This window comes from Pogoniulus pusillus, chromosome 20 (assembly GCF_015220805.1).
Source record: "Pogoniulus pusillus isolate bPogPus1 chromosome 20, bPogPus1.pri, whole genome shotgun sequence".
Classification (NCBI taxonomy): domain Eukaryota; kingdom Metazoa; phylum Chordata; class Aves; order Piciformes; family Lybiidae; genus Pogoniulus; species Pogoniulus pusillus.
In genome coordinates, this window is record NC_087283.1 from 4211763 (window position 1) to 4227163 (window position 15401).

At 41.6% G+C, this 15401-nt stretch overlaps 1 long non-coding RNA gene across 1 annotated transcript in view; it reads left to right on the forward strand.

Annotated features, from left to right (window-relative positions):
• The window catches only part of LOC135184319 (uncharacterized), a 37484-nt gene that overhangs the window by 14294 nt on the left and 7789 nt on the right, over positions 1–15401 (forward strand). Inside the window, exons 3-4 of the long non-coding RNA XR_010305962.1 lie at positions 1051–1149; positions 12632–12834. This is a non-coding gene — a long non-coding RNA (uncharacterized LOC135184319). The remainder of the gene's footprint in view (positions 1–1050; positions 1150–12631; positions 12835–15401) is intronic.

Genomic DNA, 15401 nt, shown 5'->3' on the forward strand with positions numbered 1-15401 from the left:
TAGGATCTGGGCCTCAAGTCTTGGCAGCAATTAGCTCTTTAAATCACTGCTAAATGGGAGTGCAGAAAGGGAAAAAAATTACCCTCAACGTAGCCTTTCCAAAGGAGGATGAGACGTTTGCAGAGTACAGAAAATATCTTGGACATGCTGTACTTGCACTGTACCTGCTCTGTAGCTGTGCAGAGAACTTGCAGTTCTGGCATCTCTCCCAGACTCTGCAGTATGTTCACTTTCATTTTCAACCAGTTTAGTAGTAAAAGATCGTTCCTTGACACTGGCTACAAATATCACAATTCCCACTGTGAGGAAAAGTTTAAATATTCAGAAATTCCCCTTCAAAGCATTAGCTGAAAATCATTATAAAAAAGTCTGCTCTTGTCTTTGCCTTTTATCTTGAGAAGAAAAGCAAAATCATAAAACCTTAAGAAACAAAATCTGTCTTTGACCTTACCCTTGCCTGGGCTGGGCATACACATTTATGGAACTAGAGTCTTGTTAGTCTCTTTGAAAGTTTAATAACAGTAACTAGAGCTTAACCTCCCTAATAACAAGCTCTTAGAGCTCTGGAAGCTGCAGTCTTCTCATGCTTGCTACTTTCCCTTTTACCTGTTGCAGAGCACTTGGGCATCTGCTAGCTTTAGCAAATTCGAGCTGACATTGTCTTAGAGAGGCAAGAGAAGACCACAGCTGTGTGCCCTAATTGTAATGCTCAGGTGTGGAAAATGAAGTAATTCTCTTGGTCCGGTATAAAAAGGATCTGATAAGTGCTGTTCTGCTTCACTGTTTTTATGATGGAGAGGAAGCCTCTAGGGGAAAGACTTTCAGCAAACAAATACTGTTAGAAAAAGTTTCTCTGAAATTTTCAAGCAATATCTCATGATTCTTGATTGCATTTGGAAAATCAGGCTGAAGGGAATTGCCTCTTGGTTCTTAAGCTCTGAGTTTAGAATGTAGAGAATATACTTGTCTTTCTACCAGCTCCAACTGTAGGCTTTTAAGCTGCACTTGATATGTTCTTGGCTTGCTGACTTTGCCTTATCCTCTTAACAGAATAAATGATCTTATGTAATAACAAACCTGACAGATCTTCATAATTGATCACAGTTCCTGACATATGAAGGGCACAGGATGCAAACAGAACAAAGCAGTGTAAGTATTGTGCAATGTAAGTATTGATTCTTTTAATAGCAGCACTGCTTTTCTCTGTAAGTGCCCACCTCAGCAATAAGAAATTTATGGGGAAAAATAGAAGTGGGAAGCAAATTTGTATTTAAATGAAAAATATATGTAACTGATAACTCAGCGAGAGCCTGCCAAGGAGACTCTCATTGCCCAAGGCTTCAGTTTTACATAAAGCCCTTAACTGTATCAATAGATTCCTTTTGGACTACTGCAGACTAAAACAAGGGTAAATAGGGTAGGAGTAATAAATCAACCCTGCTTGTACTAGACACAACTTAGTGGTGTTCAATAGCCCTTTACACAATGATTTACAGATGAGTGATTGACAATAGGCTAAGAGGTGCTTTGTGTAATGGGTAGAGTGGTGTGGTGAGGGCTGCTCACATCTCTTACAGCAAAGTTATAATCTAGTAAATTGTGCTTTCAGAGCTTAATGTCCTTGATAAACAAGGAATGGCAAGACTTATTAAAGTGTAGTCCAATCATTGTTATACCCTGATGCTGGAAGAGATTGGTGTCAGGTTCTGTTACTGCTGAAGTTTTCACAGCATCTGAACGATCTCTTTTGAGGTGTGTGAGAAGGCACATTGGCACATAATATGTGCACACCTATTCCCAGACCTGCAAAACCACTGCAGGAACCCTTTAACCTGTTCTTTCATCTTCTCTTACACATCGCTGTTGTCTCTCAATCTGCTCCCACTGAGCATGCTGCAGTTGTCTAACGAATTTCACATTCAGGTGGTTGACTCACATTACACTCCACAGGGTCATATAAATGTTCTGAAACTGACAGTTGTGATTACAAGTTAGTTGGGTAAGAAGAGGACCCCTGGGCACAAATCTCTGATGTACCTGAAAATTTTTTTGGCAGCAGTGACTAAATCTATCCCAAGCCCACAAGGTCAATTTGCAGCTCAGTTGCCATCCATATTTATCTGCCTCACACATTGAAATTTTACTATGACAGTGATAGCATCTCTAGGAAATACCTCAGGTAGATTGTGTCCATGGAGAGCCTGTAATCCTCATTCCCTTGAAACAATCTTCCAGGATATGTCATTCTCCTGATGATGCCACCTCATGTTAAAGTTAAGAAGACCCATCAAAACACAAATTGAAATATGATCTTAAAGAGAATTTACTTTGATATCAAATCTCAATGGCGTGTAACTTGGTAAGGCTTTGTTGCAGCACAGTCACCAAGTGTGGACATTGTTCTGGTATCCAGTATAGGGAAAGGGTTGGCTGCTAGAAGGTTGCTTAGGTTTCTGATGTTAGTTGTGGTGTATTATGGAGGCACTTAAGGGATAGGAAAACAAAAAGAAGGAAGACAAGGAAAATTCTGTTTTAGAAGGAAATTAAGTGTAGAGGAAATCAGACATTTAAAGTATTTTCTATTTAGCAAGCTTTAGAGTATTTATCATGAGGTGATATCTGAGAAGTTTTCCACTTATTTCTTGAGAGAAACACTTTTCTCTTGGTCTGGGATCAAGGCAGTGCATGCTCTTGTGTGATATAGAGACATGCCTGAAATGGAAGAAGATTTTAACCTGGATTACTTTTTGTTTCACTGAATGAAATGGCTTATTCTTTTCAACTTTCAACATAATCCACTCCTGAGCTGCTGAATGTTGGACAAAATTAAGACACTTATGGCTCTGAAGGAGTTGTTTAATATTAAGAAAATGCAGCTGGTGTTTTGTCTGGTTTTTAAAACTATTTTACTTTTTTCTCCCAAGAACAAAAGCATGTAAACAGAAGGAAAATTGCTCAGTCATAGTGGCCTGTAAAATGAGAACTGAAAAGAGGAAGTAACTTTTTCTAGCTCTGTGTTTCTTAAGCTGTGATATATTCATCCAGCATAAGAGTTCAACAACTTGAGCATTCAAACGCTGTCACTGCACCTAACTGCACCAAGGGCCTAATATAATGCATGCTGAAGTCAACAGGAATCATTTCATCAACTGGAATGGATGTTGGATCAAGTTCAACACAACACAGAAATGCAAACTCTGCAGCCTTTGCTCTCAGAGGAGCTTTCCACTATGTCAGCTGAAGTAAACTGTCCATTAGCTGAGTTGGTATTGCCATCCGTGACACTGAACACAAAAGCAGTTCTACAAAACAAGCCATATGCTAGAAGGCAGCAACAGACATTAGATGCAGGTTCATACATACCTTGAGCAGCACCATCTCAGTGCTGTAGATGTGCTACCAGTTGCATTATGGAAGGTTTCAGCTCAGCAGAATTAGTTTTTTCTGTACTTAATTTTGATATTGAATCAAATGACTCTGTTATATAGTTACTCAAAAAGTAACCATGTTCCTATATTTCACACTGTATTTCAAACTAACATGCAGGGAGGTGGAAATGCAAAAGCTTTTTCTCAACCTGTGCACTAATCTCCCTTGTGACACCAGGCAAAGTTGCTGTAGCTTCCTCCATTGTTACTCCTTTGCTAAAATAGCAGTAGCACCTAGCCAGAGATCGGAAAATGCTTCCAGTGTTCTCTCGTGAATGTGCACTCTTGTGTTGCACAACCTGGAGTCTTAGTCCTGCAAACTTTTAATTCTTAGGCCTCTAGGTACACTTAGAGCTACGTGATGCAGCCTTTGTCAGATACACAAGGAATAAACTATTACTATCTAGCCAGCATCTCTGAAGCTGGAATACAACCCAATCAAGGTAACCAGTAACACTTGGTGCTGCAGCTATTGCAAAGTCTTTGCAGCACTCTGAAGTGCAGACTACAGAACGATGCTGAAACCATTATGGCTTTGCCAGGAAAAAGACTATACCAGTGGTGAGTCCTTAGTTGCACTGATGTAGTGCTCCATGCCAACCTCATGCTCACTGGGAGCTGATCACCAGGGACAACTCAAAGGAAGACAACTTTTAAGTAAGAAATCAAATTAGTGAAAGCTTCTTATGGAGGTGTATGCTTTCTTTTGTTTCCAGAAATCCCTGTCCTTCCTGACAATAAGATGAATTTGTTCTAATTTTGCTAATGATTAAAACCTTACTCTCTTCAAGCCTGTTAGATAGGGCCAGATTGTTGCAGTAGTTGCAATATGATGTAGGTGGTGAATTGGAACTCCTAACATCCAGCACAATGGGGCTGTTTTGCTTGAAGAGGTAATCTGGCACTCTGTAATAAGTGTATCTTTAGTTTTGTTTATCACTTATTTTTTTAAGTACTAACTTTATATTAGGTAGCAAAGTTTTTCTTCCTGTGCAGAGGAAAATAAAGTTTTGGTCTCATACTATCACTGCACATTTGATGGCAGGAGAAAGTACTAACCAGATGTATCTTTGCGGTATCTCTGGTGATATGGTACAGAGTATAACCAACCCTCCTGTTTAAAACCCACTAAGGGCATTTGTAATCGAGCCTGGAAAGTTGTTCAGTAACTACCTAGCTTTTAATCACTCGGAGTTTTTTTTGTCCCCCCTCTTCTGCCCCTCAGGAGCAACATAAATTTAACTGAAAGATGATTTACAGTGTTTTGAAATAACATGGTGTATGGTAACTTGTAAGTGTCAAATATCATTAGCCATGATGGGAAGGATGAAAAAGACTGTATTCTGTGCCATGCAAAACTGTGCTGTTTGTAACACAAGCTTGCAACTAAACTCCCACCCCAGCAGGATGCCTACTGCTTTTCCATATTGCTGCAGGTGATACTAGAAAGCTAAACAAAAAGATTCTACTTTTTCAAAGCTGCATCTTTTCCTCTTTCATCTCTCCTCTGCTTATCTCTTGCTGTTGTTCAGACCCCCCTCTAGGAGGAAGATTAAAGAACTATATGATAAAACAAAGGAGATAAAGGTTTCTTTAAAACATTCTTGTTCTCAAGAGCCTCTGCTCTCAAATTCTTATTTTTCTGATTTTAATATTGTTTGCTTTCCTGTAAGACATTCTTCCCAGTCACAAACACTCCTTTTGCCATTTCCCATGTCAGGAAGGGAGATGTGGGGCTAGAGTTGCTTGTGTTAAGCTACAGCTACAAGGAGAAACAGATGGAAGATAAAATGTGGTTGAGATTTTCTGTCTGTCTAGCCACTCGTTCATTTATTGTTCATTTCCATCTGTCTTTGCTTGGCTTCCAGGATTGCATTGTGTATTTCTCTAAGTGCTGATAAGTGCCAGAGATTTAACTGAGTGCTACATTAGCTTACTTCAAGAAGTAGTATTTCATTGTACTGAACTTGGTTTGTGTTCATGTTTTTTATGTGATGTTTAAGATGTATTTGTTCATGGGCCAGCAGAAGGTTTTTATGACAGGTTTATTGTGTAGCCCTTCTTAAACAAAGATGTGTTACCCACAACGTGGAACACGTGCTTCAGGGTTCTTTTGCTTTTCTTTCTCTTGTGAGTGTTTAATCCTTCTCACTTTTCAGCTGGCTCGATGCTTTATTGTTTTCTTCAAGATTTACTCAGCAGAATACTTTTGTTTTGTTAGCATGGGAAAGGTTTCCATAAAATAAGTGAGATCGTATCCAAGTTTTCAGGTCAGATCCTAATGCTAAGGCTCACTTCAGAAGGGACATAAACTTTTTGCCTCTGTCTTCCCAGCTGGAGCAGAGAGATGCTAATGGTACTCTCTCAACTGCAAATGGCTAAACAATATTAGCTGTTGACTCTTTTATACCCTGTGCTGACAGTTTTAAAGTGCTGCAACCTCAGACTCACAAAACCTGCTGCTTTTGAGCTCATGACATTTGGAGCAGACAACCACGAGTATTTTTGCATGTAATGTGAACATGTGTGTACATGTGTATAGCGGAATGCAAAGTCTGGCGGTGTAATTACCAACAGCTTTATGTTAAAGGACTGAAAGGACCCTAAAAAACCCTACTAAAATGTCATAGAACCCCCCCTTAGAGTAATGGTACAAATGTCCAATGGACTAAATGAAGTAATGCTAATAATTCCTGAGTCTGGAAAGTGAGACATAGGTCCTGTGAAGTTAGCCAGCCAGAGCTAATGCCCAGGTGCTGATGTTACAGAGACACTGCGGGAAATGACCCAGGTCAGATCCACAGCTGAGAAGGGATGTGTGTTTTGAAGAAAGGATCAGGAGATGGAGATAGAGACACTTATCTTCAGGTAGTCATAGCAAGATGGTGATTTTGAAGATTTAAAATACAAATCCAGAGTCTTTCAACACCTAGAAGTGGTTACTGCTTTGTTCTCGGTGTGATTCTTTTTAAACTATTCATTCTGCCGTCCTTTCTCTGATTCTTTCTCTTGAAACAAGTGTGTGAATTGGCTGAAACACTACACACAGTTACATAAGGTTACATTCTCAGCCTTAAGGGAAAAAAAAACCAACAAAGTGATCTCTTCCTCTCATTTTCCAGGATCCTTTGTCCTTCCTCTTTTTAAGGATAGGTACTCATTTAGTAGCTCTGTTTGTGAAATAGTTAAATGCTGCTAGGCATTGAATACCATAGCAGAATCAGCATTGGCATGGTTTGATATGCCACACAACCCTATCAGCAGCTGCTGAGCTCTTGGGGGAAAAGAAAGAAAACACATACAAGCTATTTCTCCAGTTTTTCTGGAGACAAACACCTATTTCTTTGTGAAGCTCAAATACTTTACTAGTTTTTTCATTGTTATTTTTCACTCAAGAATGCTTCTTCATGCAGTAGACTTCAGTGAAAGCCATTTGGGTAAGAATTATAGGATTAAGAAATGTAGTACTAGAAGCTTTCTTCAGAGAAAAGAATGTTGTGTTCTCTCTAAGCAATTATTTTATTGGAATACAACTGGAAGTTCCCCAGAACTTCATGCTTGCATTTCTGAAAGGAGTCATTCTGTCATGACTGTTCCCATATGTTCTGCAAAACAAGATAGCTGTCTCTACTCAGTTTGCTTCAGCAGTGTGCATTAAAGTGCTCATTAGATATGCTTGTAGTGGACATATACATTATGTACCTTCATGTCCTGTAGATACATGACTTCTCTCCTCACTGACTAATTCCATGCCATAAGCCTTTCTGAGACACCATCCCACTGAAATCTTAGCTGGCATGTTTTGTTTCTTACCTTTTCATGACATTTCAGTGATTAAGGATCTGAATTTTACTCCTCAATCTAATTTATTTTGTTGTTTCATTGCTAAAGTTGCATAGTCACTGCTGTGCTGCTAAGGTATTCAAAGTGAAAAGGAAAAGAACTTTAAGTTCATCTTCAACCTGCTTTGCAAAGTTGGCAATACTGAGGTGTAAATTGGTGTTAGCATGTTCTGTTCTTCAGATATTCCTGGTGTGAGCACTCCCCAGTCTATTAAAATACCACAGCCAGCTACTTTGCCATTTCCCCTTAAAGAATCTGAGGGTGCTGGAAATTTTTGTCCAGTGTCTGCTGAATTCTGACCAACTGAGTATGGAAGATGTTGTGTTGGAAGCCATCCAGTATAGAGTAATGTAGCTGCTCCGACTTCCCTGACTATTAAAACACTATATTTGGCTTCCCAATCTCCCCAACATAGTCCATCCCATCTGCAGAAAATGTTTTGATGTAGTACACCCCCTAAGCTGTGCAGTAGCCAGCTTCATCACTATTGTCCTTGGCACCTCTGGATGCAGAGGTACATGAGATGCAGAGATAACTGAACTCTCCAGGATGTTCTTATGAGACCACTTAGGGTAGGACTAATTCCGTAATGACTATCAGAAGTTATTCCAATACTCACTGCCACGTAGTGAGGCACTGCTGACATTTCCTGTTGTCCCTTTCACAGAAGAGAATGTTTCTAAGAAATGCATTAGATTTTCCTTTAAGTGTTTATGAAAGAGGAAGAGAGAGACATTGCAGTGTCCTGTAGGCTGCTCTTCCAACCCCACAGTTATCTGGCAATAAACACTTGGATAGTAAGATGAAGTTGTGAAATTGAATCATAATATCTCAACAGATGGTTATAAGCAGCCTGAATAGGAGGTTAGTGTATCATATCTTTGGCTTGACTCTGAGAGATGTAAATGGTTGTGTTCTGCCTTCAAAGGAAATACCTAAATGCCTTTGCTCTAATGGGCACATTAACTTCCAAATGCATACATTATCTCCGCTGCACTCTGAGGTAGGTTATTGGTTCTCCCGAGTCAGGAGGCATGTAAAAAACGACAACAGGGAATAGGCTTCTATTGAATTTAGCAGAACAAGTTGATGAATTGTATGTGAAAAAGGAGGTTGGAAGTCAAAATATGTTCTACATCCTTTCCATGACAGGCTATGGAATATTTATTATAAATGGAGACATAAAGCAGGGATAATCTTCCCCATGACCTCACTGTGACAAACTGGCTTTCTAATTCTTGCTGAGTGCTGATTATTACTTGGCTAACGCTGTGAGCTGAAGATGAAGCATGTGCTAAGTTGCAGGAATTCTTACAAGTAGGCTGAGCTGTTTTCAGAAGGGCAATTCTAAGGACACATTCATCCCTTTACTTGCAGGAGTGTTGAGTTTTTTTTCCTAAAAAAATGAGAGTAGATCCACATATTGTTTTGTCTGAAGGTTTTGCACATATGAATGCAATCACTCATTTGTGCATTGTGTTTAGTGCCAGGGTCAGTGAAGTACACTTGTGAAGTGGGGGTTAGAGAGCTTGGCTACATGCCATGAAAGGTGCTCCCATTAAACACCTTTCTGGAGGTGTATATTGAAGGAACAGGTGTGACATCAATAAACTGGCTTCAGTTTTGATCAACTCAGAGAATGCTGCTGAGAAAGGTAGCTCAGCAGTAGGTGGACATGAAAGAATAGAGCTAAGAGATTCCTTGTTGAGTTTGTCACTTGCTGGCAACATGTAAACCATATTTATGTGCAGACTCTCCTTGTGGAAGGAAGCAAGGCTGCTGCTTCTTGTGGCTGTGCAGCTGCTTTGCCAGATACAGTGTTCTCAGAAGAACTACAGTGGAATCTCAAACAGATGTAGAAAATCTTTAAATCAAGAATTGTGCTGTGCTTCACCAAGGTTTCCCCTTTTACCATCCTGATGATTTACCATGAATTAAGCCAATGCTACTTCTGCTCTGTACTTTGGAGGCAGCAATGCCCTTAAGCAAAGACTTGTCAGATCTGGCTGACCATAAGCAGGCCTTCTCCTGTCCAGACCTGTAACTGTAGCTGTAAGGAGCCAGCACTTCTAGTGTGCTCTGAGCACCATACCATAGACTTTACACTACTTAGATTTAGTCTGGGCAAATTTGAATCTAGCAAGTATGTCAAGCCAGTCAGATCTACCTGAAAAGTTGTCTTCTTGTTCCATACCTTTCCCCTGTTGCATGATGTACTCTTCCAAATCTCACAATAGCCTCTGATCAGTTCCTCTTCTACTCACTCAGCAACAAGCCGTAGTTTGAGAACATCTACATGCTCTTTCTTCTCAGGTTTTTAGAGCCTGCTAGTGGCAACCATTTTGCAGTTTTGTTCCACAGCTCTCTTGAGATGTAGATACAGGAACAAGGGGATAAAAACTGAAGGTTTTTCAAGTCTTACTGAGGCTGAACAGCAAGCACTGCACACTTCTGGGCATGGGCATTGGGCATTTCTTCTAATAGTGTCCCCAAAGTGTATAAAGGAAGGAGTCATCACTCATTTTGTAATCATTTAAACACCTGTAACTTGCTTTCCAAGTTTTTCTGTGTGACAGAAGAGTTTCTCTACAACTTATTCTACCATCTCACCATGCAGCCTGCTTCTATGATGCAACACTTCTGTTCTGAAATTAGACCACTAGGGGAGATCAGTGGATGGAATTGTCTCACACGAAGAGCGTAAAACATCAAATAGAATGAGCAAACACCTCTTTTAAGTATTGGATGAGCTGTGGAAAGTTTTCTCTTCTGTGAAGTTTCACAGACTGTCTGAATTTAAATCTCTCAAATCTGTGAAAACAGAGAGGTTTGTGGTTTCTTCTTTTCCTTTCTGATCAAAAATACGATTCTTTGTCCAAAACCAGATAGGCTCAGCATTTGGCAACACTGACAAGAGAGAAAAGCTATCTCCATGCTCAGTAGTGTGCTTCTCTTGGCTCTGCAGTCTAAGCCTTATGGTATCATCAGTGCAAGCATACTGTTAATCTGTAATGTTGTGTCTTAGCTTCTCAGATGGGTCACCATTCCTCCTGTGTTACAGCTGTGTGACACAGCTTTGTGTCTTAGCTTCTCAGATGGGTCACCATTCCTCCTGTGTTACCACAAGTGTGAAAGCTTTGTGTCTCTGAGGTTGTTTACTCTGAAATGGAACAAATCTTTTTGGCAAGCAGGGCATCCAGCAAATACAGGTTTGGGTTTGTTTTTTTGTTTTTCCTCATGGTCTTGATACAACTTTGAAACTTTGCTGCCTGCAGACTCTGTTTGCATCACTTTGCTTTCAATTCCTTGGATCTTTCCAGTTCCTGCCTAGACTTTTCACTTGTTAATGGCAGAAGAATGATATTGAACAAATTGTCAAATGAATGAACAGAAGTCCTAGAACAAAATTGTAGGCTAGGTCTAAGCCTATCTACAGCTTCTGAAGTTGATGACACTTGTTTCTACAAGCTTACATTCTGCAATGCCTTACGGCTGTTAGTCGATACCTTGTGGCTTGATTACAAAAGTTGTCAGAACAAAAGGTCATGGGGAAAAGAAATCCAAGTCAGGTTTTACAAGTGAGATGGTTCTTTATAGCAGATGTCTATAAACATGCAATACTTGTCCACTTAAATACTCTCATAAAGGGACTCCTAGACATATAATGGGAACATGCAGTCAGACTAAGGCAGGGGAACTCAAGTGTTTTGAAGGACTGTTTTTAGGGGAAATTACTGAAAGCATTTTAACCACATAACCTAGAAATGAGTACTATACATGTATATACATGTAGGTTCTTCTGCCCCTCTGCTCAGCACTGCTCAGGCCACACCTTGAGTACTGTGTCCAGTTCTGGGCTCCTCAGTTCAAGAGAGATGTTGAGGTGTTGGAACGTGTCCAGAGAAGGGCAACAAAGCACAGCCCTATGAGGAGAGGCTGAGGGAGCTGGGGTTGTTTAGCCTGGAGAAGAGGAGGCTCAGGGCAGACCTCATTGCTGTCTACAACTACCTGAAGGGAGGCTGTAGCCAGGTGGGGGTTGGTCTCTTCTGCCAGGCAAGCAGCAACAGAACAAGGGGACACGGTCTCAAGTTGTGCCATGGGAGGTCTAGGCTGGATGTTCTGAGGAAGTTGTTGGCAGAGAGAGTGATTGGCATTGGAATGGGCTGCCCAGGGAGGTGGTGGAGTCACCGTCCCTGGAGGCATTAAAAAAAAGCCTGGATGTGGTACTTAGTGCCATGGCTTAGTTGTTTGGACAGGGCTGGGTGCTAGATTGGACTGGATGATCTTGGAGGTCTCTTCCAACCTGCTTGATTGTATGATTACCTAAAAGAAAAATAGTGTAGTATTTACATGCCTAACATAAAGGAAATAACTCTTGGGAAATTTTAACATTTAAGAAGCAATACCTGCTGCATAGTCTGATAGAGATGAGTTTAACTTCAACTTCAGGTGAGCTACAAGAAACCAATAACCTGTAGGCAGGAAGGTCAATAAAAACGTGGCTTCAGAGCGCAAGGAACAGCTCCAGGTCAGGCTGCTTCTGTGGTGCTGATCACTGGTATAATGCTATCTCAGTACCACAGTACCAGGCAGCTTTCTTTGGCTAAATATGATTCTTAATCTAATTTTGTTGTTTCAACATCTAATAACTAAAGAGAAAGGCTTTTGTATAGGTCTCTGCACTAAGCTGGAGAAACACAGAGGAATCATGAAGGCTGTGGAGACTGTCCCTCTAAAGAGGCTGCTGTAACTAAATGGCAACTGGAAGCAGATTTCTTGTTCAAATTCCTGTACAAATTGCAGTACTAGAGGTTAGACTTCTAAAACACACCAAACAAACCAAAAACCCCACACCAAAAAGACAAGCAAGGACAGCACCCATGCCCACCCCTCCTTTATCCCCAAACAAGCAAAACTCAACCCAACATAACAAAAAGCAGAGGAAAAACCCAACATGGAGGAGCAGAACTGCTAATGGTAGAGACAGGAAGCTCAGCATCTGCAGAAGAATCACAGAATGTTGGGGATTAGGAGGGACCTTGAAAGATCTTCTAGTCCAACCCCCACTGCTAGAGCAGGACTCCCTGCAGCTGGTCACACAGGAATGCATCCAGGCAGGTTTTGAACGTCTCCAAGTGAAGGAGACTCCGCAACCTATGCCACATGCAGCACCTGTGAGTGCTGAATTCCAGGAGCTGGGACCCAGTAGCTGTCTGGGAAACATTTGTAGGCGTCTTCAAGTGGGAGAGAAGTATGATACTTGTTGCAGATGTGCCTGCCCTAGCAAAGGCGAGGGCTTGCTGAAAACTTGGCAAGGATGGAGGGTCTGCAGCCATTAAAACTTGCTTACTTTGTTTCAGGCCTTCAGCTTGCCTTTGTCATGGACTTTGCCCCCAGCCAATTGGAATGACCACGCTCAGACTCAGCAGGGGTAGAAATGGATCCTCGCCAGAGAGCCAGTTGGAGCTGGACTTCCTCAGAGCAGTGGATGTGCACTCAGAGTCCTCCCTTTGGATCAGAACACAGGAAACTGCTGGAGCCTGAGCAAGGCCTCGCCTCTTTGGTGAGTGTTTCTTCTGAAGACCTGTATCCATGCTTGAGTGAGCCCTCACCTCTTGTGGGCACGCAGTCTCCTTTCTGCCTACCCTCAGGTGAGAGGTGTTCCCTTTTGAGCAGGAGTGCATGCACGTTGTGGGGCTGGAGGGGAATGTGCACAGAACTTAGGAATTAGTTGTGTAGTACAACAGCCACACTTGACATCTGCACTTGTCATTTCTTTTGGTCCCTCTGAGCACTGGTAATAAATCTGCTTTTCATAGAATGCACTGGGTTGGAAGGGACCTCCAGAGGCCATCCAGCCAACACCCCTGCAGTCAGAAGGGATATCCTCTACTAGATCAGGTTGTCCAAAGCCCTGTCAAGCCTGACCTTGAGTATCTACAGGGACAGGGCTTCAATTACCTCCCTGGGCAACCTATTCCAGCGTTCCACTACCCTCACGGTAAAGAACTTGTTCCTAATACCCAATCTAAATCTGCTCTTCTCTAGTTTGAAGCCATTGCCCCTCATCATATCATTTCAGGCCTTTGCAAACAGTCTCTCTCCATCCTTCTGGTAGGCCCCCTTCAGGTACTGGAAAGTTGTTACTAGGTCTCCCTGGAGCCTTCTCTTTGGGTAGTTACTCTGCCTGTTTTGTGATTGCTTCTGTGACAACGCTGTAGTGGAGATGTTTCAGAAGGTCTGTGTTCCATTGGTATTTTTCCCAACAAATTATCATTTGTATTTAAAAACAAACAAAAGCCATTCAGAAGTCATTGCAAAGTCTAGAATGAACCCTTGAGGTGGCAGATAAAACTATATCTAGTGAACTAAAGTCATTCAGGGCTAGAATGATACTTGTGACACCAAAAACTGAGTATATTGGAACCCATGGTATGTGCACCAAAACAGACCAAAGCTTATGCTTAAAAAACACTCAGGACCAGGAAAGGCAAAAATAACACACAGGAGAACTGCAGGTCTTTGTTAACTCTGGCAACTGGTATCTGTTATACTGCAGTGGATAAAATAATCCTAGTACTTGTACATTTTCTACTTAGAGTAAACTAAACTGGATAGTGATAGTATCCCAGATTTCATGGAGTGTGAATTTTAGTACTTGTTATTAATAGGTATGGCTGGGAAAGGGGGAGGTGGCTTTTTTAGAGATGCCCCAATTCTTTAATGTCAAATCTTTATAAATATCTGAGTTGGAACTGGGGCACTGAAAAGTGCTTATCCCACATGTCTCAGCACAGTGACAAAACACAACAGCATTGTGGCACACATCCTCTTCTTAAGTACAAGAGACATGAAAAGAAAGGTTTGTGGAGGGAGCTGGCAGAAGTGTGAATTTGTTGGTGGTGGTGCCCAGAGTCCCTGAGGTGATACCCTTCATGGTCCGGTGAGCTGGCATCAGGATTTAACCCCTCTTGCCCGCTAAGGAAGACAGAGAGATCGGACTTTCCATTCCAGTTGCTGGGCTGATAGCACATCTGCCTCTATGTGTGTGAGGGCTGTAACTCTTATCTGCAATAAATACTGTTTCTCCTCCTCCTGCACTGCTTTTGGAGTGTGGAGTTTCGGTGCACATGTTCAGCTTCTACAAGAAGCATGCCCATATGTGTAGGCTAGCTCTTCCTGAGGCATGAAAATGAAGAAATCTGCAAATAGCATCAGTCCCACATAGCTGGGTAGCTTCAGATGTGGAGCTCTGAGGGCTGGGTGACAGTAAATTCTTAAGGAGCAGAGAGAAACTGGGACAAGAAGAGCAGCAACCAGTGTGAAAGGGGAGGCAGAGGCCTGGAGCACAGCGTGCAATCTCAGCGTGACTGAGCGTTTTGTAGTGAGCTGAGCCATGTGAGGCTAGGAAGATCTTGAGTGAGACCTAATTAAAATCATCTGGCCCTCATGAGGGAGATTTCTTTTGCCTTGCAATTATTTTTTGTGTGTGGAGGATTTAATTAGGCATGTAGAGCTGATGTTTCTGAGAGGAATTCAAAGCACACTTGTAGCTATTTTTAGGATACTATTATATCGTTGGGATTTGGGGATTACAAACACTACTCTATACGAACAAAGAAACTGTGTCCAAGGCTGCAGCAATGGGCCAGGACTGCCATGATCTGCAGCCATGGCAGATCTGCAGCTTCAGCCCTAGCTGAACCCAGACTATGTGATTCTGGGGAGGCAGTAAATAGCTAGGTAGAAATTCTACAGCATCCCAAAGAGGTTTTAATTGCTGGTTCTTTGACCTACTCATGGCCCTGCAGCTATTCTGTGACATAGTAGATGAAACTTTGACAACTATGGTTTTTCTTTGACCTACTCATGGCCCTGCAGCTATTCTGGGACACAGTCGATGAAACTTTGACAACTATGGTTTTGAGAAGGTTTTCCAGCAGTGTTCTCATTTTTTAATTCCAGTTAATCTTTTGTTTGTTTGTTTGCAATGATCATTAGAAAAAGAGACCTTCTGGAGCTTTCTTCTTGTAGGTGGTCTTCATAGCAAAAATAACTTGGCAAGTAGTGGTTGATAGGTTGCTGCTGGACTGATGAGAGTGTCAACTCTGGCTACTTCATTCTATTCCA